Source organism: Peromyscus californicus, unplaced genomic scaffold (assembly GCF_007827085.1).
Source record: "Peromyscus californicus insignis strain IS unplaced genomic scaffold, ASM782708v3 Scaffold_12__1_contigs__length_115047231, whole genome shotgun sequence".
NCBI classification, from domain to species: Eukaryota; Metazoa; Chordata; class Mammalia; order Rodentia; family Cricetidae; genus Peromyscus; species Peromyscus californicus.
In genome coordinates this window covers 25,251,930-25,274,082 of record NW_026294413.1, presented here as the reverse complement: position 1 = coordinate 25,274,082, position 22,153 = coordinate 25,251,930, and the positions used below count along the sequence as shown (strand labels likewise).

The following is a 22,153-nucleotide window of genomic DNA, read 5'->3' as shown; positions in this document are numbered from 1 at the left end:
TCGACTTTCGCAGTTGTAGCAGCACAAGAAAAACAACAGTTGAAGTAAGAAAAAGGTTCCCTGGGCGGTAGATGCCAAACTAAATAATGACACCCAAAGCAAAAACATGCTTCACTGAAACTAAGCTTTAGTCAGTTCAGCCCTACTGAAAACAAAGCTTTTTTTGTGATTTCAAAAGTGAACATTGTACTTTGCTCTGGCAGCCATGTATATGTTTTTGAATGATTCGATTATGCACAAATCCCCGGTCTGTGGGCCTTTCAGCACCTCATCTCAGGAGTGATTTGAAAACATGACTGCAAATTTCTGCACACAGCGCTTGCAAGTTTCCTTCTCTTCATCTTTTAAAGCCTAGCCTTCAAGTGACAGTGTTTTGACACACACTGCTGTCTTCTCTCTCTCCCTTTTCCTCTTCCTCTCTCTGAAATATCTGCAGGAGACAGGGCACTGGATTCCGTGTCCCCGAGACCTCATTTTCACCCCCCCCCCCCCCCCCCCCCCCCCCGTCCCTTGCTTTATGCTGTCCTCTCTCTGCTGATCTCCCCAAGGCACACTTCCCAGAGCATTTCTGCAGTCACCAGCACTGTTATTTGTGCAACCTGGGCTAGGAAGGTAACACACCAACCCCAGAGGTTTTGCTCTGTCTTTATACTTATTTTTAATTGGACAGTAACATACAGGCTTGGTTAGTAAGTAGATGATTAAAACCTCAGAGTATAAATGGTACCAGTTGGAGAATACCTGAGTGTTGGGGAGGAGGTAGAAGCAGGCAATATCAGGCCCCCTCTTCTTTGGGGAAAGTTCAGAGCTGACAGTGCACACATAGTCATTGGGAGAGTACACCATCCAAGGCAATAATACATGATACATACTGTGCCAGATCTCAGCACAAATTCTAATGACTCTACTGTTTTTTTTTCTTCTAAAATTGGAGGGATAACCCTATGTTTGCCTAAATTCCTAAGTGCACCATTGCAGTCTACATGTTGGAAGCTTCCAAGGATGTTAAGAAGGGAGCTTTCCTCCCTCTCTGAAGGCATCATCACGCTCTTGCTTGATACTCCTCAGCAAGCTGGTTGGTGCCTGCCTCCTGCATTAAGACAGAGCAGATGTGAGAAACAAGCACAAGGAACCCAGAAGTGACCTGCCTACTTGATAGATGCTTCTAATAGACTGCCAAAATTATGGGTAGATTCTCCAGAGACCACCATGGTGCCCAAGTACAACCATACATTCATCCAACACTAGGAGAGGCTAATTCCCTAAGACATCACAAGACTTCCCTGAAAAGCCATCAGCATTAAGATCAAACTTTAAGAAAGACAGCAACCACATTAAGGGGCAGAAAATTCATGTAGGATTGTTGATTCCATATATTCATACATGTAGTCCCCCTTTCCGTGTGCGCACGTGCGTGCGTGCGTGTGTGTGTGTGTGTGTGTGTGTGTGTGTGTGTGTGTGTGTGTATGCGCGTGTGTGTATCGGACTGTACTCTGTTGTTTTCTTCTACAGCTCAGATAACTTCTCACTTTCCTTTGCCCTTAAGTCTCACTCTAGATGTTCTGCTAGATAAGCTTGTTTACTAGTGCAGTTTCAACTCCCTGTTTTATGGTGGTGATGCTCAAGTCAAAATCTGGAGGCAATACTGCTCTGAGTTTCAGCATCCTTTATCCGACTCCATCTGCACTCTCTATCTCTCAGATACCCCACACGCCAGCTGCACAACAGGGTCATGAGATTCACACCTCTCTCTGCTCTGTGACCTGTGACCCGCTGTGTGAATAGCATCTCTTTACCACATTGTTAAAGCTATACGCCTAAAAGCTCTCCCGAGGCCTCCTCTTCCTCAAACATCTAGTCAAAGCTGGCCATGGAGAGTGTCCCCCCACCCCCTGCCCCTGCCGCCATGCCACTTCCAAAATCTGTCAGACCAGGCACACAACTCAGCTCCATCTCCTGCTTACTGTCTTGTCCTCCGTCTTCAAGAGTGAACTTTCTGAGCTATGATTCAACTGTGCATTCTCCTTCAAGCTACCCATGGCTACCCCTTGGTCTTAGGATAGAATCTAAACTCTTGAGTATTGCTTACAAAGCTTGTATGTTCCTGAATTCTTTACCTCGACCCTCTGTGTCTTTCAGCTACTGTCTTTGAAGTCTTCCAAACTCTCTTTTACTTCAGGGTCTGCTTCATTCTGCTGCTGCTTTCATCTGGTTATGATTGCCTGTTCTTAAACCTGGCAGGGGCCTCTCCGCCTGCAAGAAGTCTGTGAGCTACCAGTCTAGGGATAAGGCCTCCCATCACTCCCTTACTATTCCATATCACAACATTTATTTCTGCAGATATAGTTATCTCTTGAGGAGTTTCTATTTTCATTCTCCCATAAATTCTTTGAGGACAGCAACTTGATAGTTACTTCATCATACATAAAGGTTTTTGGAGAAAGATACCCACAAATGTACACCTGAAGAGGTTATACCCATCCTAAGCAGAACGTGACCTAATGAATGAGATAGATAATCTGTCTTTCTTCCTGTATCTCCACATGTGTCCTTGTAACATCATATTTAGTCAAATAGAAAGAGATTTCGGAAATGTTGGACCTTGAAGGATTCTTACAGATCACCTTTATTTTATGCATGAATAACCAAGGTCCAGGGAGAGAAGGCCACTTTGTCACCCCCCCCCCCCCCCATGGAGAGTCCCCGAACCCGTGCCCTAGCATTCTTTTCAGGCTTCTTCATTTTGGCCACTTTGATATGTTTGAGATAACGGTCCACTTTCTCTTTCTCTCTCTCTCTCTTTTTCATTTTAGTTTCTTTAGATGACTAGTGGGTAGAACAAATTTTTAATATTCAACAGCTATTTGACATTTATCTTTATTCTAAAGATAAATCTCTAAAACCTTCATCAATTTTATTGGATCATCTGCTTCTCTCTTTTATGGTTAGGAATTTCTTACATATTCTGTATATGAATTCTTAAATTTCCCTTAATGTTGTTTAGTCATCTGGGACCCAGTGTATGCATAGGCAGCCACCCTTGAGGGAAATGCTCATCTGCAGGAAGTGTTTGAGGATATTTCTTGGGAGTGCTGTTTGTAAAAGTATACAATTGGAAATGCATAAATGTATGTTTGTCTACTCCAGTTTGTCTAATCCTGAGTGAGTCAGTAAATTATGGTCTGCTCACATAATGGCAATAAGAGCATAAATGAACTAACTGGTTCTACATGTTCTCTACAGAGTTGGTGCCAGAAACTAGTACGTCGCATAGAAGAATAGATAAAATAATACACACGGCATGTGATGCAGTCAAATACTAATTTACATTTCTGAGTAAATACATATGAGCTAGAAGTGAAAGAAGAGCAGTCTAAGTACTATGAGTGAGTGCTGCTCCAGCAGGGGATCAGAGTTCAGTTCCCAGCACCTGTGTCCACTGGGCCACAGCCATCTCTTACTCCATTTCCAAGGAATCAGGTGCCTCTGGCACCCTTCAGCTCTGCACTCACATGTACACACCCCACCATTAAAGACAATTAGATATAATCTTTAAAAAACAAACAAACAAACAAAAATCCCTCCAAAATCGTGACTGGAAGAACATTCTTCCTCCCTAGGGAAGAAGACAGGATAAAGGTTGGGTACTCAATTTGGCCTGTGATAGGCCTTGTTAAAAGAGATTTATGGAAAATGGAAAGATGTTAGCACATGGTAAGTTTGAGCTCTGAGTAAATGAATGCCTGTGGCCTTATTCTGTATTATTTGTGTACAATTGAATTATTTCTGAATAAAAGAAAATATAAAAACCTGGCAAAAGAGGTAGATCAGAACTTTTTCCCAGTCAAACTAACAGAATATGCACACACACACACACACACACACACACACACACACACACACACACACACACACACATTATACATGAAACACATTTAAATAACTTGCAATAGAAGAGGTGGAATGCAGGAAAGTTTTAATGTGAAGGAAGGACAGAAGCGAAAATAGGGCAGTGACGGAGAAGGTACAGGGAGGGATGGAGAGTTGGCGAAGGAAGGATGCTTATAAAATACTGTGCTACATAGCTTGCCTTGGGAGGAGTTGGAGGGAGAAACACATCATTACGAGTCATAATCATTGATTAAACCTTTATAAATCATTATAGTAACATATTATAGGAACTGAAAAAAATCACATAGGCCAACGTGTCCTTCATGTTAGTCATAAGACAAACAAGGCCCAGAAAAACAGAAAGATAAGTCCGGGCATTTTATTTGAGAATATCTGTATCCAGCTATTCCTGTCAGTGAATGTACTTGTACTGGCTGACTTTTCAGTTGATGTGAGTTATATGTTTTAGACAGATGGTTAAAAGGACATAAATCTTGATTAGGAAGCAAGGATATTGTTGTGACTACAGAAATGTCACAATACAGACTAATGGGTAGCCCCACAGGTAACACCTGTGAAATGGGTGTCATTATGGAGACTCTCAAAGAGGGACACTAGAATTCAATTGCTGCTGCCTCCCACTTGTGCCTGGGGGCATCTTGCTTGCTAGCTGATCAATATCATTCTGGTTACATCTGTCTTTTATAACTCCAATAAAGACTATCTCATTAGGTGGCCCAAAGCCAAGAGATAACTATGAAGATCTTCCATGAAGTTCTTACAAAAGGTGGCCTCAGGTCACTACCACTAAGGTGAGTCACTGTGATTTTCCTTAGGGACTTTCTTCTAGTTACAGGCTAGTGGGCAGATCTGGAATGAACCAATAAGTTTACATCTTTGTGTTGGTAACATAGTCAGAGATCATGGTGAGGAATGACCTTAATAAAGATAGAGGAGGCAGCTGACTGAGGCATGAAACACTGGTCCATAGGTTTTCCTACCCTAAGGGGCCTCACATTCCCCCAGCCAGAGACAAAGGTCTGCAGATGTTGGCGGGCTTGCTATCTCCTCTGACACGAGAAGAGGGTCTTCCAAAGGTATCATCAGGAGCTTTCCCTCCAGCATATCGGCACAATAGTGAATTTCCTAGATTAGCTAATCACATCTTTCAAAGACATAGGGAGCCTTGTCCTCAGAAGGTGACATATAAAATTGGCAGGTTTCAACTTGCTCAGGAGAAGGTGGACCCAATGAAAACAAACAAACAAACATAAGAAACTCAAACTTCTGTTGGTCACGCCCAATTGTGGTGTCACCAGGCGATTTCATTCTATTTTATACTTCCTCAAACATTAATGCTTTCCTTTGTGATATTTAGGAAGGTTTGATTTAGACAGTCGTTTGCGTGATTGGTATTCATTGGTTTTTCTGGCTAAACTGTAAATCTCATGAGACCAGGGACCACATCTCTTTTATTATTTACATCATCTCAGAGCCTTGCCAGAAATCTAGTTTATGTTATTAAGTTCCACACGTACCTGTTGACTGTGTTGTTAAGTGAGTGAATGAGTGAGGGAGTGAATGAGTATAAGAACACAAGGCGTTAATGAAGGATGACTGAATTCAATGGAGATCACACCAACGCTCTATGGGCTATTGGTGGGAGATCATTGTACAACAATCTAGAACAAGCTCTTTAAAGATAGGGGCCTAGTGGGAACAGTGTGACATCATGATTCGTTAATGGTGCTGCGATGGCTGTGTTCCCTCACTTATTATGTGACCTCAGGTAGCTCAGTTCTTCACTCTGATCCACTGTTTTCCCCCTTTATACAATGAGAACAGGGAAATGAAACAGTTTTGAATGGGCATGAGGACTAAATAAGATAAAGAGGCAGTTTATAAACTTTTCTAATAGGTCTTTTTTTTTTTTTTGCGGAAGTGGGGTTACATTAAACAACACTCAGTTTTATTAATGAAAAATGGATATATCAGTGGTATCATGGACAGAACCACAAGAAAAACAGCAAGGGTAGAGCTGTATAGAGCAGCATTGATGGACTTATTCTTCAAATCACTGTCAAGAGCTGGGGTATGGAGCAGGCATGCCTGAGGTCCAGGAAGAAGTGTAGGATAGTGGGTAACCAAGACTTGTTTCTGAGTATAAAAGGAAGTTATCCCTGGGTAAGCTGTCAGTTACATTTAGGAAGTTTCTTCATTTTTCATGAGGTGGTCACACCTGAGTGACTCTGCAATGTCACTCCTCAAGTTCCAAAGACAGTCCTATCTAGAGAAAGAAAGACCTTGAAGGTGTCTCTTTCCAAATGGAGGCAGCCAGTACAAGCTTTTCAGGTTTGAGACTCTGGTGATCAAAGTTTCAACACAATTTCTGTTTTGTCATTGGTACTGGCTTTGACGACCTAAGTGAACTGCGGTTGAGATGACTCAGGCTGGAAAGGCCTTGCATCAGTATGGAGTGGCATCACACCTCCCTTCCTGGAACCACTTGCTCTAGACGACCTATCCTAGAGGATATCACTTCCAATTCCCCATGATATTGTAGTCTTGCTTTATGCGACTCTCAGAATAGGAAGTGGAAAAAAGTATCTATCATCCAGAATTCTGTTGTCTGTTTGATTGGCTAGCAGCACTCTCTGCCCCTTGTAACCTCCAACTACATACTGCCCAAGATAGTGATGTCTTATATGACATAAACTATTTTATACTTTAGTTGAGGTTGAAGGACAGGTGTGAATTTCATGGTGGTCATCACTGATACTTTCTTTACAACTTTAATTCCTTTTGTATTTCAGAAGAAACTAAGAACTTCTTACTCCTTAGTATCCATCCATTAAAGAAGTAGTCATAATCAGGCTTGATTTTTGGTGATTGTTTCTGTGGTAAGGGGATATAAGTTTTTTGTTTTTAAATACAATCTTCCCTTGGCTTCCTTTTACTTAAATTGGATGCATATGTAAGTAGCATCGAAGTTTTCCTTCCCTTTTTTGAAGAGATGATGATTTTATTTATTTATTTGATTTTTTTGAGACAGGTTTCTCTGTGTAGCCCTGGCTGCTCTGGAACTCAATCTGTAGACCAGACCTGCCTTGAACTCATAGAGATCTGCCTGCCTCTGCCTTTCAAGTGCTGGGGTTAAAGGCGTGTGCAACCACTGCCAGTTCTTAGAAAAATTAAGCAAGTTCAGTGATTTCTCCTATTACATTGACATTGTTTTCTATTTTGGTACAGTTGCACAGTGATAGCTTATTAACTAGAGTTTGGTTTTACGTCCTGTCTCACTCAGGCATCTGCCTGCTTCTGCAGGTTCTGACAGAGGTGTGTCCTGTGTCCACTATTAACATCATATACAAGAGTTCCCCTGTCCCACAGATTTATGTGTTTCCCTTTTGTTTCCTTCTTCTCCTAGAGCCCTCACTGGAGTAATTTTACAGACACTGGTAACATACACATTATGCTAATAAATAGAACAATTTCAGAAACATGATGAAAACTAATGGGCTAGCTGTACTAATTTTCATTCTATTATTATTTTCATCTTATTACTTTAAACTGTTTTTGAAAATATTTTGTTAAATGAAGACGATTTAATTTCTCAAAAATTTCCAGTGAAACTTGTTTTTTGTGACTGTGAGGTGACAGTCTCTCACTGAATCTAGAACGTGGCTGGTCATCAGCAGCTCTAGTGAGCTTTTGGTCTCTATCTGACAGGGTGTTGGGGTTTCAGGCACAGGCAGCCATATCTGGTGTTTTTACATGAGTGTTGGGATTCAGACTCAGGTTTCCATGCTTGCAGAGCACGTGCCCTTCCTTACCCACTGAGCCGTCTCTCCAGACAGACCTTTATTTTGTTTTCAAGACAGGATGCTTCAGCCTCTCTGGTGTTGGAATCACAGGTGTGCGTCACACTACTGACTGTTTTAATCATCTATTCATGTCTCTGGTATTGGAACTCTCCCTCAGCCCTGAAAAAATATATGTCTAGAATAGGAACAGATATTTTCTTGGTATTTTACGTTCTTCTTGGAGATGGAGGCATCGGCCTGTAGCTAAGGCTTGCTTGTGAGTCATCAAATCAGAATAACTGCTCCCCTCTTAGCCTCGTCAGCTTCAGCAGAGGCAGAAGCAGCATCAAGAGTCTTTTAAACTCCTCATTGTATGTGACACTGATGGCCTAAGCTATCAGAAGAACTGGTTGGTGGTCATTTTCTGGATCTCTGGGCCTTTACCCAGGGCTTTTCCTGACTCCTGGAGAGGTGCTGGGATTTGTTGTCACACAGTGAGACTTAGGTTCCTGCAGTGGGTCTCCCTTCGCCCTGACATTGCCCTAGTGTGTTGTAGAACCGAAGAACATGAAGAAGATGGTAGAGGGAGATTCTCTTCCCCCTCCACCAAAGGGACAGAAACTTCCAGACATGACAGTTTCCTAAAATACAGTTGGCCTAATTTGTGTGAATGTCACTTTTTCTGAATGTCATGAACTCCATCGCTTCCTTTAGAATATGATACTTGTTTTTGTTTTTTTTTTCTTCTTAGTTAAGGAAAAGGGAGCATGTTGAATACATTATGAAGGCTACTCTTCTAATTAATGAAAAGACTTGGCTGAGTTTAAAAAACAAGTGACTCTTTTCATATCCAAGTTACTTTTAGAAGTGCCTATAAATTATTACCTTCCTCTGTATAAGAGGTGTCTCATGACTAAAGGCTGAGACAGCCTCCATCATGCTCTTTAACAATGACTCCTATGTTTCTTTGGTAAACTCATAATGTTAATTACACTCTGCAACAGATGGAGCACCTTCCATCCAGGACCTCAGTGCACCTTGCAAATGTCATAAACCTTCAAAGCCCTTCCATAATGGAGGTAAGTATCTATGGTCACACTTTTATAGGCAAAGAAGCACAAAGCAGGCAAGTGTTTTGTTTTTTAAAGTGGAATATGCTTTGGTCAAAGATTTAGTCATCACTAAGAGTGTAGTGAAAACCCATGAACACCTACTGAAGGGTAACTGAGTGAAGTGTCCCACTGGCGAGCTTGGCTTTTCCTGCCAGGGAACACCTGGACAATATTATTTGAAAAGCCACATGTTAATAAATCAAAAATTATCTGCTGATAATTAGTCAGTTTTTACAATGATTAGTGTAGAAAATGGCTCCTGGACCTTCATAGTGATATGGCAAATTCTGAAAATAGAAATGGCCAAACACCTTCTTCTTCTTCTCTTTCTCCTCCTCCTCCTCCTTCTCTACTACTACTATTGTTATTTCCCCACCCACTCATGTGTGTTACATGGTGTCTGTGAGGAGCATCTACAGTGGTCCAGGAACAACTTCCTGATTTTAGTTCTCTCCTTCCACCTTTACGTGGCACATGAATTACTTTTGTGTTGATGTGATAAAAAACCTATGACCAAAAGCAATTTAAGGAAGAAAAAGATTTATTTTGGCTTACAGGTTCAGAGGGATGGAGTTCATTATGACTGGGAAGGCATGATGATTGTTAGAAGACGCATGGTGACAGGAACTGGAAGCTGGCTGATCACATTTTTATCCACACACACAGGAAGTAGAGTGAAGCCATAAATTCTCCAAACCCATTCCCAGTGACTTCCTCAAAGAGAGCTAGACCTTCTAAAGTTTCCATACCCTCCTCAAATAGCAGCACCAGCTGGGGACCAAGTGTTGAAACATAAAATTACCGAGGCCATTTCCTATTTAAACCACAGCATGTTGGTTCCAAGACTGATCTCAGGTCATCAGGCTTGCATCTCAGGCAAAAGTGCCTGAACTCACCAAACCATCTCATTGGTCCTCCATACACTTTTTTTCACTTGATCTTTGCCAAAAGGCCAAGAAGTGATCCCCAAACACTTTTATAATCTGACACCGAAGGAATGGAACTTAGAGATGAGTACAGAGACTATCTAGTCAAGCGTTTTCATAATTTAGATGAGAAAATTGGGATTGAGGAAGGTTAATAAGTAACTTTCATGAAATCACTCAGCTTTTAAAACCTTAATTTAATTTCTCTGCCCTCCCTTTTCGTGCAGAAAGGGTTTAATTTGGCTTAGTCATTCAGTTGGCTAGTGGCATCAATAACTAAAATCCAGGCTCCTGGCCCTCATCAACCCATCTTCCCAATGAACTACATTTTTAAAAACATTCATAGCGCCGGGCGGTGGCACACGCCTTTAATCCCAGCACTTGGGCGGATCTCTGTGAGTTCAAGGCCAGCCTGGTCTACAAAGCGAGTTCCAGGAAAGGCGCAAAGCTACACAGAGAAACCCTGTCTTGAAAAAAACAAAAAACAAAACAAAACAAAAACATTCATAGTGTGTGCTTTTCTGCATCCTAAGTATTATGAAATCATAAGATGTGGGAATTGTGAGGAGTTGACTATTGTTCTTTAATTTCAGAGGAATCTGATACTCAGGGAGCTTAAGGGAATCACTACCAGCCATAGAGTCACAGAAACCCAGACTCACAATTTCCCCTTCCTTCCACAGATCTGAAATGTTCCTTGTTAACTAGGATCCCAGCAACCAAAACCATCAATACAGTTTTATACTGACTTTTCAGAAGTATGCTTTTATTGAAGACAATTTAAAACAAAATAAATCACAACAAAAACTCCAGGGAATGCCATTAGGTAAAGAGTAATTGAAATTCTGCTTGTTTTTGTGACATGTTCTGGACCTGGAAATCTGATCATGGGTGATAACTTATAAAGATGACTAGGAACTGCAAGATTCCAAAGTGCTGACTGATGTTTCAGAGCTTAAACTGTCCTCATCAGAGTTTCAGGAGTGTGCATTTTTGTTATGATTAAAATTATCAGCTGGTTATAGTGGCATATTCTAATAGTCCTAGATATTCAGGAGACTGAGGCAGGAGGATTACTCAAGTCAAGAGTTGGGGAAGAATTGGTAGAATGAGATCTTGTCTCAAACAAAACTGCCACCCCAATCAAAAGAAAGAAACAAAGAACAACAGGAAGGTTGGAAGAAAGGGAAAGAGGGAGGGAGAACATTGAAGGCCATAGATAATGTATGGTAATCCTCACTAAACAAAAATAATTAATGACAATGACACACTGATTTTTTTTTTAAACCGTCACTGATAACCTAGCACTTAGTAATGTTTATGTATTTTGAGTGTGTCAACTCATTCTCTGGCCACCCAATTAAAGGGAAGAATGCTTGAATCCATTCAAGATAGCTGTTCCTGTATTTTACATATCCTTCCTTCCTTGGGAAGTTACCACAATAATATGCACTTTGGATCATCTGGCCTACTTTAAAAGTTGTAAAATAAAACTATTTTTATTAAATAAATCTTGTTGTATGATACCTTCCAACTGTCGGGTGTTTAATGAAAGCTGGTAACTCACATAACAGTTCTTTGGGTGTCACTGGAAGCTGTGTTTTCCTATTACAGAAATGGTGGAGGAAAGGGCTTGAGTCGAGCCAAGGGTGGGCAGGGGGCTGGCCAAAGACTTTCCCTTTCTTTTAGTTGACAAGCTGTTCAGTACTCCTGGGAGGCCCTCGATGTTGACAGTAGAGTAGATGTGGTCAGACTGTGCTGGGCTCCAACTCAGAAAGCACCTCTAGACTTACCTCCTGTTGCTAACATATGTTCTGCTGGCTTTACATCTCCCAACCTTGCTCAGCTGAGCTCCAGTATGCTAATGATTTCTTGCCACTATTTGTAAAGGAAATTAACTGTACAGCTCCGCATTGCCTTATTTATCTCTGTGCGTACTGGGGTCTTTGAAGGTTGTACTGTGGAATTTGTACTGTGAGTTGAATATTAATAAGATAAGAAGAACTGAGTTTCTCTTTTCTAAAGCCTCAGGCTGGCAGCACAAGCAAGAAAGTCAGCTCACGTGTGCAGGCCTCGATGTCCTGGCCCTGCACTCGGTTTGCTGTTAACACTCACCGTAACTGAGAGATTAGTTTAGGACAGTCTGGACTTCAGTAAAGTGTGGAAGAACTCAGAGTCTTTTACGTGAGTTGTGTGTTTTGCTTTGCTACAACTACTGAATTTTAGTCTTCTTTATGCCTTCTCTTTGAAGTGAAGGTTAGGCTTAGGAATGGCATTTAGCACAAGAAAACAGTTAAAGCATTTTAAGCTCCTTAAAGAGATACTTAATATGCTTTAAAAAAAATTCCTGAATATTCTATGTACGAATGTGTATTTCTATAGACTTTACTTCTGAAAGTCTCTTGCCTTCCTCTCCTTGTCCAGGCTCTTAGCTTCTGGGCAAACCAGGTCCATGGGTGAGTGTCCTAGGTTGGGATGTAAATGACACTTAAAAAGAGAAAGCTGAGGTGAGCAGGTTCACCTTGTGAAACTCCATTCTGTTCTTTCCTTCAGCTGATTGACAGGTAAATCCAGATGCAGTTCTTTAGTCGGTGAATGTTACATTTTGCACTCTTACTTTTTCTCTCCCAGGGAATACCAAAGTGTCCGACAGCACTACAATAAAGTCCTAACATTTTCTCCAATGAAACGGATGACTTGAGTGATCAGTGGCCTTTGTTAGAGAAGCAGGGATGTCAAGATGAACTCCATGAATCCATTAACATCGGGAGTCTACCTAGTAACTGAAGTTCTGGGCTTAAGTTCCAGCCTTCGCAACTTGAATACAGGTGGTTCAACGCACAGGAAGGAGCTTCTACTGTGTACCACATGGGAGGCTGCCTAAAAGTCATAATATATGTGAGAAAAGAGGACAATGGTGAAATTGAGTTAGTTTCCCAGCCACTCACTTCATCTTTTAATTCACTACTATTTAGCTTTTTTTTTTTTTTTTTTTGCTAGCTGTGATGTTGCTCTGAAAACCCAGCACTTGGAAGACAAAGGCAGGTAGATCATTGCAAGTTCTAGATCAGCATAGTCTACATATCAAGTTCTCAGAGAAACAGGACTATGTAGTAAGATCGTATCTCTGAGAGACCAAGAAGGGGGCTGGAGAAAGAGAGCTCAGCCGATGCAGTGCCTGTTCTGCAGGCGTGAAGACCTCAGTTTGAGCCTCTGAAGTTGCGTTAAAGGGCCAGGCATGGGGGCATGGATTTATAATCCCAGAATGTCTCACCTAATTTGCAAGCCCTTGGCCAATGAAAGATCCATCACAAAAAGCAAGATAGGCAATGCCAATGGAAGAATGATACCCAGAGTGTCCCCTGGCTTTCACATCTGTGTGCAGTCCCACCTGCATATTCATATAAACTCACATAAAAGCCCCCATTTCCAAAAAATTATATACTTTTTCACATATTGTATAGCTAGAAAAAATGTACAAATGGCAGTGTTATTACAATAAATGTTCAGATATGGGGATGGAGTCAATAACCAGGAAGCGTTATAAGTGAATTGGGATTAAATTTTTATTTCTACTAATAAATAAATAAAGTGTAAAGTTTGTTTGCCAAAGCTCCTGAAATTACTTCTGTTTCTAAGAGCCATTTTGTGGTGCTGTTCACCGAATCTCTGCCATGTGTAAAGCACGGTCTCTGGTCCTAGTAGGAATCAAATTAGAATCCGAGCGACAGTAGGCAATGCTGAGAGCTAATGTGGAATGTGTACTCACCCAGGGTGACGACCTCCAAATACTGTTTTTATTCCTGAATATTCTGTGTACGAATGGGTCTTTCTATAGACTTTTCTTCTGAAAGTCTCTTGCCTTCCTCTCCTTGTCCAGGCTCTTAGCTTCTGGGCAAACCAGGCAAAGAGTCCATGGGTAAGTGTCCCAGGTTGGGATGTAAATGACACTTAAAAAGAGAAAGCTGAGGTGAGCAGGTTCACCTTGTGAAACTCCATTCTGTTCTTTCCTTCAGCTGATTGACAGGTAAATCCAGATGCAATTCTTTAGTCGGTGAATGTTACATTTTGCACTCTTACAATTTCTCTCTCAGAGAATACCAGTAACGAAAAGCCACCTCTCTGTGCTTTATTCTCAGTTGTTTTCATTTATATAGCCCCCAGTTTCTGTAGAAATAATGTTGTAGAACATTCCTGTAGCAGGAATCTTAAAGAGTCTTATTAATAAAAACAAACTTGGAGCCAGGTACTGGGGTCAATGTTGGAAGATCAGAGAAGCAGGACAAGCCACAGCCACCTCACCTTGCCAATTCCTCAGCTGATCCTGTTTCCTCAGACTGGAAGCTTCTGAGCCCTCATCCAAATGGATCTCAGCTGAACTGCTGCTCAAAAGCCTAAAAGCTTAACCAGGATAGTTCCTGGTTTTCACGACTTATATACCTTTCTGCTTTTTGCCATTACTTCTTGGGATTAAAGGCTCTTGTTACCACGCCTGGCTGTTTCCAATGTGGCCTTGAACTCACAGAGATCCAGGCGGATCTCTACCTCTGGAATGCTAGGATTAAAGGCGTGAGTGCCACCATTTTCTGGCCTCTGTATCTAGTGGCTGTTCTGTCTCTGACCCCAGATAAGTTTATTAGGGTGTACAATATTTTGGGGAACACAATACCACCACATGTTCCTATTTACTATTTCATTGTAATTCTTTATCACCCTGAGACTGAGTCGATAATCAATATAATTCCCATGATTCCCACTCAGTAAAGACCTGAAGTCACTAAGAAGTTGTATGAGTTGTTCAGGGACTAGCAAAAACAAGGATCAGATGTGCATCTCTAGTCTGCCCTATTATTTTCCTTTTCAGTGAGTGCCTTGCTTGAAGAAGAGCTATTTGAGCATTCCATGAAAAAGCTGTAAGACATTTCATTGTAACAGCAATACAAAGAAGGGAAAGAAAAAAAGCAAACACATTCCACTCACCCAGTTTCACTTTCTAGATAGTGTTTGGTACAGATAGCGCATCTCCAAATGTGGTCATGCCACCCCACCAGCTCTATGTCTAGTAAATGTGATGCTTTTATTAACGGTATGAATGCTTTACGAAGAGAATTTAGTTCTTTCCTTATACGTTCTCTGCTTCTATCATCTACTTATTGTTTCTGGGTTTGTAGGTTAGGCTTTGGTTGTTGGAGGTTGGAATCCATTTCTGACTCTCTTTTATTTTTAATATCATCAGTAGTTAGTACTGAACCCTGCACAGAGTCTGTGCTCCATCCATATTTTCTGAACTAAGGGAGTGAATGATTGCTCCCACAGGGTGGAGGGACACAAGTATTAATGACACTGTTGACAACAGATGCTCTGTTGGCTGCTCTCATTCCTTTTGTCCTTTGAGGTCCTTGGTGGCTATGCCTGGCTCTCTTTTGTTTCTAGTAGCATAGTTGGCAATTGTAAGCCCAACTAGACCTTGGCCTCACACATATGTCTTTTGTAGTGGTATCCTGATTCCATGAGTGTCGTTGGATAAAAGGGACAAGAAAGGGAGGGGGGTAGAAAAGAGAATTCCTTCAGAATTGTTCCATCCCGGTGGAAGGCCAGAAGTTGCTCTAGATGCTTTACCTGTGTCAAGTTATTTATTTATTCAGTGTCTTCAACAAGTAAACCAAAGACACAGTAATTTGTTGACCTTAAAGAGCTGGCAAGTGGCAGAGGCAGAATTCAAGCCCTGTGTTACCACTGTATCACCCTGACTCTTGATGGAGCTGCATGAAGTCTCAGCAAAGATCAGGACGAAGGAAGAAAAGGAGGAAACAGCAGTCACTAGCAGAGAATCAGTGACAACCAGCCACTACTGTGGCAACAGCACTAGGGAAGCATGAAGTCCCAGATGCCAGTAGTAACTGTAGCCTTATGTGATTAATTTCATTTGATCTCTCTGGCCTCACTCTTCTAATCTGCTCGATGGGTGAAATTATTCTAGACAAATCTCACTCAAATTGTGATATGAGGCCACATTTTGAAAAGAATTAAGAGTAAAGTACAGTAACTTTTAAACTATATATTTTAATAGCTCTTATATATGGTAAAATACATTTTATCAGTTATTCTCAACAATTCCTCATATAGCACCTATCATTAACTTTACTCCACTAAGTAGGAGTACAAAACGAGCAATATCGGTCTCTATAGATTCTGCCCAAATACTATTGAGTTAACTGCTAAAATCTTTAATATTATCACGGACATTATACATACAATAAAATATAATCTATCTATCTATCTATCTATCTATCTATCTATCTATCTATCTATCTACCTATTATCTATCTATGTATACACACACATACATATTGTGAAGGACCTGGTGAAGTTTCTTTTCAATAGCTGAAATCCCAGTATTATCCAATATCTCCCAATACAATGGTGGAGGAGGTGGAGCTAGGATGGGAGGGGTGGGTGGTAAAGATGCAATCAGAGGAAAGAGCTCCACCTATAGATTGCAATGCCACTTCCAACCATACCCCTAGAGACCAGCCTAATTCACAGTGGATCACATACAATCTGTTCACTTTGGCAAATAAATATTATCATTACCCCACTACCATCAGTACACGTGTAAGCCAACCCACAAACCCTATAACTTACTGAGTACATGTTTTTGCATCTAATAGTCTCAATTATAACTCTACCAGTGGTGGTTAAAAGAGTCAAAATCTGAACCATAAGGTTGGAGGCCCAATCTTTCATTTTTCAGTTGTGTGGGAAATTTGGATAATATTCTGAGTTTTCAATTTTCCATGTATGACCAAATTTTTTTTTTTAACAACTGCAGCCTTATTGGGTGCTTATGAGCATTTGTTAAGTCAATGTTTGTATACAATTTACAAAGAAAGCTTGGTGTGAAATAAGGAAATATAAAATGCACATTCATAATGAAGGAGAAATGCCAAGAAATGCACTAGCTGAGGGTCACAAAAAATTGTCACAGAACTCTTCAAGTAGCCAAGTTAGCAGCTGACTGCAGAAGACGTCAATGCCTGTGCTCCTGGGCACTGGGTGGCACAGCTCCTTAGCATGTGACCTATGATGATGACCCACGATTTAAAATCACTGAAAACATGGGGTGAGCTCATATTTGTAGGAATAATGATGTGTCATTTGAATAAAATCAAGTTTAGTCTTTTCCTTGTGGTAATTCTTATCTTGCTTTTTTAATCATTGCCTTTCTAATCCCTTAGGTTCATCCAATCATTGCTACAAGAATTTTCATGGAAAATTTCGATAATGACTACAGATTATGATTATCCTAAGACATTTCTCTTTTCATTTTTCTTGTTATTTTAAGAGTCCTTCTCAAGCAAATTTCTCATTTCAAGGTTCTGTTTCAACACGATTACTAAAATCACTTGCTGAACTGATACAAAGGTGTGCGTGACAATGATAATCCATACTTGAACGTTCCTGGGAGTGGTCACCATCCAGAAAGACTATGGAAAGACAACCTGATGCTGAGCATGGTGTTCAGTTGGCTCACACTGCTGAGGCAGTACCTTAGGAGTGTTAGAAGACTTTTAAATTTGGGTTGAATGTGAAACACCTTTTCTCGGGTTAACGGATCATTTGTTCCTGAGAAAACCAAACAGCCTGAAAGTAAGGAAGAGCAAGTTCTGAACAGCAGTAATTTCAAGCTGAAGTTGAACAAGAGCTAGAACTGTAAATGGGACCTACAGCATCCTGCTTCATTTTCTTCCTACTGTGAACGTATTGCAGGATGTAGTCTCAATTTCATGACATAGGAGGTGGGGTAAAACTTCTGACAGCTGATTGACTAATAAGTATATTAGTATTATTAGTATCTTTCTATATTTTACATGGCATTTACAAAGTATATCAAACAACTTAGAAGAAACAAAGCAATAAAAATGTTGGGAAATAAAGAGTCAAAGGATTGTGGGAAACTTAATTGGGGGAATAAAACCATTATGGATAATTGCAGTTTTTCCAATCCTATGGAATGCTATTTGTTGAACACTAAGTAGTTGGTCTTTGTTTCCATAGAGATCAGAAATAGAAATGGTCTGAAGTTCTCATAAGAAATCTTATACTTACATACCAGAGACAATGTCTTCATTAAACTGGAGAATTTGCCAATTGTGAGTCTTTGCTCCGGGAAATCCGTAAAAACTGAAGAAATAAGCCATGGGTAATCTGATGTGGTGTTGGGTTGAAGCAGATGGCTTAACTGGGATTCCTCTGGGCCTCCTCTGGTACTTAGAGTCCATGATTGCATAAATAAGAATTTGTGTACAAAGCAGGAAAAGGAGCAGACACCATCAGGCATGGTCCACTTAGCAATGCAGTTGTTGGTTATGAGCAAAGCTCTTAGAAACAAACATCTGCTTTAATGTGGAGTTCCAATATGTAGTTACAGTCTGGCGAATGCCTTGGAAGGCTGGTCAAGCACTCATATTAAACTTTACTGATAGGGCAGTTCAAACAGCAAAGATTTGTGGGGATTTGTGATTATTCTGGTTACATGTGTACACTTTAAACGTAATTCACTGCATAATAAATAAATGTATCAGATGACTTTTTCAGACGTGGACAAAGTCTAGTGAATTGAGGGTAGTTTTCTTATGGTATGTCTGAAATTGAAATAAAAAAGGTAGCATAACTTTATTGGAAAGATACAATGCGTCTCTCAGTATTTTCAAACCAATATCCTCTTTTTAAAAGGTTTATTTTATTATTTTAAAATTATGTATTTGAGTTTATGTGTCAGGGGTGTTTGTCAGAGGTGGTGGTTCCCCCAGAGCTGGAGTTATAGGTGGTTGTGAACCACCAGAAATGAGTGCTGGGAATCAAACTCAAGTCCTCTGAAAGTGCAGTGCATCCTCTGAACCATGCAATCATTACCCACCCCCACGGTCTTCATTTCTAAATATTAACATTCCGTTATTGTTTGAGTCTGAAATGTCCCCCACAGGTTAATGAGTTTGGTTTCTACCTAAATAGTACCGTTCTGAGACGTAATAGAACGTTTGGGGCATCATGAGTAGGTGGCCAATGCAGGCCACTAGGGCAGGCCTTGAGGTTGTGTCTGTTCTGATTCCTCACTGAGCTCTCTGCTTCCAGATCTTTCCAGATGCAAGGAACTGCCGCTGAAAGCACCCAGCATCACCGGTGGAGCTGGCCAGACACCAAGTCTTCCCCACCAAGATGCGCTGTGCCCTAGACACTGTGAGCCCAACAAACCCCCTTAAGTCACTTCCACTGGGTGTCTTGTCACAGTGACAAAAGAAGATAACAAATGTACTTCCTGTCAGAATTAGACATTACAAACTGGATATGACTGCATCTATATATGAAGAATGGAGAGTTTGGGAACATGATTTTAAATACACTATTCAAGTGATTATTTTTCCCTAGTTTCTCACAGACAAGATTTCTCTCACTGCATTGGATAGCAGAAATGAGAATAGTAGGTCAAGCCTTGGAGGAAGAAGGGACGTAGTGGCTCTTAGGCCATCTAGCAAGGATAATTTTCATAGAAGAACAGTAGTGGGATTGATGACTCACAATTTCAATAGCCACATTTATCAGACACATTTTACGTCAATTGCTTTGAGATGTAATCACCCTTGTACTCATTTGGACATACATTAGCAGTTTCCTGTATTGCCTTCCAGTACCCTAATACAATGGCTTTGTCTGAATGACTGGAAATGATACTATAAAACACTATGGATATACTTGTATTGGTTTTAGATAGCAATGGATTTCCTGATTCTTGGACCCGTGTTCTGGTGAATCTCGCTACCACACTACTTCTTGCTGTGTCCTTATCAGATTTCATAAGCTGAGCAGGCTTTGTCTGGGGACGTTTGTGAATGGCAGTGGTCCAAGGAAAACCAGGTGCTGCAGGAAGTGGAGCTGGTGATTCAGTCAGGTGCATTCTTTCTGATGATTCAGGCTGACCCACTCACTAATCACCGTGAGTGGGCATTCTGCTTTCAGGGGTGCTCATGAATAAGATGTATGGTAAAGGTCTTAATCATTTCTGCTGACAGAAGAGCTTTCATGGAGATTTGCTCTATCTTATGTTGTCAGAATTGCAACAGACAGGATCAATTCTGCTGTAGCAATAAATGCTAAGGTAATACCATTTTAGGTATGCTGTATGCTCCACTTCCCATCTTTGTTCAGCACGGCAGCATGGGATATGTTACTAAGCACTCAGGGCATTTTACTTCAGAGCTAAATTTACATTTGACTGTAAATGTTTTTTTTTTTAATTTGTTAAATCTTTGGACATTAAAGTAATATATATGTATATGTGCATTTCTTTCTATCTATGTATCTATCTACCATAGATAGATGGTTTATTTCATCTGTTTATATTTTCCCTGAAGGCTTTTAAAAAAGGGCTATCAAACAGAAGCAAACAGCATAATAGATTAGAAACTGAAGCGAGAAGAAAACACGATCAAGAAGAAGAGGCAGGATGGGAGCTAAGGAGCCCATGCTGCTAAAGTACCTAAGATTGCATGTTGTAGCTAACACATAAAACATAATTAGAATAAAACTATCTTTCCTGACTCAGCTGAGAAAGCATAGCAGATAAGCTCTTGATTTTGCCACAATATAGATCTAAATTTGTTTCAAATGTATGCTACCTTAGGTAAATTAGATAGAAAGAAGAGGAGGGAGAGAGAGAGACTGTGAAATAAATGGACAGTAGGCTGGCATCCACCCTCTGTAGACTACTCATGTTAAGGAAGATAGCCTATGTGGCATGTTCAGCATGATGCCTGGAACATACTAAAGTTTATCAAATGCTAACTACCTTTGCTATAAAAAGCATTATTGTGTTCATTTCTGTACAGTAAAGGTAGACTAATAAGATGTTTTGCAATAGTTTTATTGAGCACAGTTGCCTTTAAAACTGCAAGGCTTTTGGGTGCTTAGAGGGGGATTAAGTCCCACAGTCTGTGGAGAAGACTTGGTCATCCCCACCCAGTTCTTCCCAGACTGCGGGACAGGATCCCCCAAGGACATGCTTGTCCACTGCCATGGCTGTGGTCAGGGTGTAGCCATCCCTCAGGCCTCTTTTAGCCTCACTTCATTCAGTTTTTCAAGGGTGCTGTGTATGTGTCCTGAAGATTGTCATGGTCAACCCAGGAACGAAGTGACACTGTTGGTTCTTCTTGTAAGTGGTGTGAATGTGTAAGGAATGTTCTGCTTGACCTCACTCTGTAGTGTTTGGAAGGGTTGTTGTCTTGGCTTTGCCTCTCTGCCCGGAACCTGAAGAAAATAAAGTCTTCCCAAGGCTTTGACAAAGACCTGTACAACTTGCTGGGCTCCTCGCTTAATCCCGGGCCTCTTCTTCCTGGTGCAGAGCATCTCCCAATACCCTGCCACAGGCACAGACACCCACTTGCTGGGGTGAGACTTTGATCCCACAGTGTAAGTGTCATCCTAGTGATTGCTCAGGGCAAGATTCCTGATTGTTCCAGATTTCAGAAAACAAAAATCTATTAAAGATACAAGGAGGTAGGTGTCAGCTGCAGGACGAAGGGAAGGAAGACACCTTGGTCCTTTCTAAAAATGTTGTGTGACATTGGGGGGGGGGTGTTTAATTTTAAGTACTGTTCATCTCTGGAAAACATTTAGTATAAAGGAACAGAAGATGAGCCTTCCAAAGCCTAATTTTAGATACTCCAAATTCTCTTTCCGGTGTCTACTTAAAATGTAGGAATGACGTGTAACTTGGGTAATTTCAACACTAGTGAATCTGTCAGTCTGAAAACAAACTGGCTTTTTTTTTTTTTTAAGGAGGGGTGGCAGCTTAGTTCACATTAGAAGTGGCTTTTCAAGAGTCCCTTCAAATGTCTCCAGCATCTTGGGAAACTTCGTCCCCAACAGCCAGTGTGGTAAAGGAGCTGAGTTGCTCAGATAGCCGGTCTGAACTATATGTATTTGTCCTAGTAAATTTGCACCTTGGTAAATTCTGAGTTTATGTTTCAAATTTCCTATGGCCTCTGAACTTGTTCTTTTCTCAAATTACCAAACATGGCTGTTGTGTGGGGGCTTTGGCATCAGGATGGGTTCAAATGTTGGCTTCAAACTGACTGGTTGTATGATTGTAAGCAGCACACCACATCTTTTAATACTGAATTTTTTCATTGGTAAGCTGAGTATTAATGACAATTTTGTGAAGGTTAATATGAAAGCTGATTAGTACAATGCACGACACATACCATTTGTGTTAGCCACTACTATTACTAGAGTCATTATTTTAATGCTAAGTGTTAATTTCAAGGGGCTGGAGAGATGGCTCAGCAGTTAGGGGCATTGGCTGCTTTTCCAGAAGGGCCAGATTTGGTGCTCAGCACCCATATGGAGGCATACGACTGTTTGC

General features: G+C 40.8%; 1 long non-coding RNA gene across 1 annotated transcript; it reads left to right on the top strand.

Annotated features, from left to right (window-relative positions):
* The first annotated feature begins 1,405 nt into the window (after nt 1-1,405).
* On the top strand, nt 1,406-13,344 carry LOC128107092 (uncharacterized). Its single transcript, XR_008216953.1, has 2 exons — nt 1,406-10,558; nt 12,364-13,344. It is a non-coding gene; the product is annotated as an uncharacterized LOC128107092 (long non-coding RNA).
* Nucleotides 13,345-22,153: the final 8,809 nt, after the last annotated feature.